General features: G+C 38.4%; 1 long non-coding RNA gene across 1 annotated transcript; it reads left to right on the plus strand.

The window, feature by feature from the left end:
* Positions 1 to 1,586: 1,586 nt before the first annotated feature.
* On the plus strand, positions 1,587 to 2,920 carry LOC109287520. Its single transcript, XR_002094881.1, has 2 exons — positions 1,587 to 2,001; positions 2,501 to 2,920. It is a non-coding gene; the product is annotated as an uncharacterized LOC109287520 (long non-coding RNA).
* Positions 2,921 to 3,927: the final 1,007 nt, after the last annotated feature.

Below are 3,927 nucleotides of genomic sequence, written 5' to 3' on the forward strand. Positions count from 1 at the left end.
ACCCCCCTTGCTTTTATTTTCTTTCCCTTTTTTCCCCCCCCCCCCCCCACCGCTGATGCCAGCTTCTGCAGGTGTCCCCCCAGACTCAGGAGACACCAGTCACCCAGCACATTAGTAAGTGTATTGAGTGGAAAAAAACTTTTCATTCCAGTAGGATCATTCACCTTAATAATACACCTAAGAACTGCAAAATCAGATCCTAGAAACTTTTCTCCACTGTAGAATAAGCTCCAAGTTTTACTGTGTCCCTGGCACAGTTCCTGTTCACAACACTCTCCTAAAGGTAAGTGATGCTTTCAGCCTGGTGGCCTGTCTGGGGCTATGACCTAAAACATGAGTGCTACTTGCAATCGAGCTGATAACCCATTCCCTTTCAGCATGGACACACTGAGAACAAGTAAACCTTGATAATGTATAAGACCATAGGCCAGAACTCCTAATTCGATAACTCCCTACAGCATGAGTCTATAAGTGGCTGGAGACCAGGTGCTCACTCAGCACCCCCGAGTAATGAGCCCATTCTCACCCTGGAAAGACCGAAGACTGAGTGATGTTAGCTTTTGCTGTGTAGGTGGGGGGTGGGGGGGCATGGAAAGGTAGTGACAACACACACACGAAGAGAGGCTGGAAATCGAAGAACAAAAGAGTCACCACCTGTTTCAGAGCACAACCAGCATGACTTCAGGCTGGAGGCACAGAATCTCTTTGGGAAGTGACTATATCTTACAGAAAACCCTGAGGAGGGTGGGTCAGACTCCAGCCCTAGCCAAAACTATAGGACCCACCACCCTAATTCTAAAGGAGGGGCCACAGAACTAGGACCCAACTGATTATGGGGGGAAAACAAAGAATAAGACAGTGACAGGAGCAAAGTTTTAGCTTCAAAATAGGACACCCAAAGGAAATAGATGCAAACAGCAGTTTCTGTAGATGCCTATTTAAAAACTTTGCTTCTGGAAAATTAAAACCTTACATATGCCCTAAGGGAAAGATTTTCAAAATCACAAATGTGCATGAAGTACCTAGTTCCAAGTTCAAAAGTATCCGGTGATCTAGTTCCCTTATGTTCCTCTGAAAATCCCAGCCTGTTTTGAACACTGGCTCTACAGTTGAAACAGGACTTCTCACTGAGTTACACCCATCTTCAATCTTCACATATAATCAGCAGCATATAGCAATTAGCACTGTGGTTATTTGGTACACAAGAGAAACTACAGGTACCATGGCACTCTGATCTACACTGAATCAATTCACCCAGCCTTCCTCTAAGGAGTAAACAGATCTTCATTTATGCTCATATGGCACCTTTAGGTAAGGGTTGATATCATAAGAGATCAAGGAAAGTGTTGTAACTTGCTAAAGGAAAAAATAGCCCCTAGAAAACAAATGGTTAAAGCATTTGTTAGCAATAAGGATTAAATATGGTGAAAGATAATTCTCAGCCTTGGCACCCCGCAGGGAGCCTCACTGGTGCCTGGATAAGCAGGAGAAAGCCTTGTACACAGACCTTGATATCTTCTCACTAAACCCATGCTTGCACTGAAGGACATTGATAGAGATTTCAAAAAAAGAGAGGAAGGGGGATGGGGGGAGGTGGAGAGATGTAATGCAGCTTTCCAGAACGAGAAGTTCTCTCCCCGGTTTACATTTTTCAGCTCATTGACGTATGTGAAAGAAAAAACAAGTGATAAATTCTCAACCTCAGCATACATTTCAGGCCGTCACTCCTAATTATTTCTATCAGTCCTATTGTCAGTTGCACTCCCTTACTGGCCTCCCCCAACATAAAAGTGATACTTTCCAAGTTTTAGCGGTTTAATGAAGCAGCATTTTTGTAGGCCCAATTCGCAGGTGCAGCAGAGGCCTTGGCAAGGGGCAAACTGATTATCGCTTATGAAAACAGCCACACTGTATTGTTCATACTTCTTCAAGGTCTTGAGCAAAGCATAAATTCTGATGAAAATGAACTGGGTGCAGTCAGAGATTGAGACAGCTAATAAGGTAAGTCATATTTGTTGTTTGCAGAGAAGACTTTTTGTAGTACTTCTCAGTTTATAAACAAAGTTTTTCCTTACTCTTATGTTTGTGATACTGCAATTCTAATGAGTATTTTCTTGGCTTTAAACTCAAACCTAAATATTGCACAATAGTGCTGGACTTCATGCAAAATACAATTATTTTGTTAATTATCTGAAGTTCATAGTTTATTGAAAACAATTTTTTGGGGGTGTTTTTCCCTTTTGTAGGCTCTCTCTCTCTCCCCTATTTTTCAAACAGCTAAATTAAATGGCTTTATTTTCAGTGTACCGATTCATTTTTACATCACTGTTAGAGACTGGATATCTTAATGATCCTTTTCTTGTGTTTAAGTGCTGTTTGAACCTGCATCGATTTCCAACTGGTTTACTGATTACTTTAAGGAAACATTTTAAGTATAAATGTAAAGACTATTCTTGATTTTTATTCTCCGATATTATTAATGGATATATTTATACTCTAGGTTCCCTCTCTGCACCCTTGCCACCTGGGGAATTTCCATTACTTTTGCTCGTTGTTCCTTTTTCCTATGCATATACTTCTTTGAGAATTGGATCTAAAGAGGCATAGGGCATGGGAAAATGGGGCGACTGAGGTACTCCACCAGTCACCCTGCAAAGCATTGCTAGGAGGCATGTAAGAAAAATGCACTGAAAGTCACAGGTATAAAGAAACAGTGGTTTTATTGCAAAACACTTATTGTGAAGAAAATGCTTATGAATAGTAGTAATATGTGAGAAATTGATATAATTTTTATTAGGGAAGAATAGCTGAAAGTTTATTGCATATTAAAGTTGCTTTTTAATGTGTTATGGGAATAGTATGTTCTTAGCTGTTTGTCCAAATACAAGAATCAGTATGCCTACTAGAGATTAAGCTTTTATGTTTTATGTTATGTGTGAAGCAGTAAAATATGTTACTGCTTCTATAGTCTACACTTAAGCAAATGTCCCATTAAAATTAATTGCAATTTTGTCTGTACAGTATAAGGCTGCAGGTGTAGGCACTTTGGGTCTGATCCAGAGCCTGTTGAAATCACTGGAAGTCATTCCACTGAGTTCAACAAGCATTGAAAATCAGCCCCAATGATACCACTGATATTTGTACTAGTTGTCTTTAATAAGACTGTTCAGGTGATTAAGTTTGGGGGGACTTTTACCCAATGCTGCAAAAAGCTACGTGCCTTCTGTAAGGTGCTGGGGATCTACAACTCTCACTGAAAGTATCAGCTGATCTAATAAAAGGTATCATCTCTGAACCAAGAATTCTACAGTTTTGCATTTCTTTTTGTCTCAGACCAACATGGCTACCAAATACATCCTTTGCATTATCAAGCATTTAATTAGAAACAAAAGAAGAAACATGTTATATATAAACCCTTACTTTTTCTTTGTTTCATCCACAGATAACTTGGAAGTTGGACCTATTCTCCTGATTACTGTTTTTCAGGCAGTATACATAAAAAAAATCCATGCTTTGTGCTGCTTTTTATATTTATGTTTGTTTAGTCTAGATGGAAATATTTCTGAGAAAGAGAACATTGACAAGAACACTGAATTAATTTGAATTGAAACAAATACTAAGTTGTATGCGCTACAAGTCAAATGAATCTAATGTGCAGTCATACAGCAAAATATGGTATCACAAATTCTAACAATATTTGTTTATTGCTACATGCTTAGACAGGGCAGTAATATTACACTGCATTTCATTTTAACATATACTATTATAACATCATATTATACAGGCTACTTTAAACTAATATTCAGTATTGAGCTACTGTTTTAATTGCTTTTAATCTGATAAGTTATTAGAGAATTTTCATTTTACTTATGAGTTCTTTTCCATAAATTAAAAGGTAATAAAAAAATTCTATCCATAGTTGTGTGT

Source organism: Gavialis gangeticus, unplaced genomic scaffold (assembly GCF_001723915.1).
Source record: "Gavialis gangeticus isolate Ggan-Ray unplaced genomic scaffold, GavGan_comp1, whole genome shotgun sequence".
NCBI classification, from domain to species: Eukaryota; Metazoa; Chordata; order Crocodylia; family Gavialidae; genus Gavialis; species Gavialis gangeticus.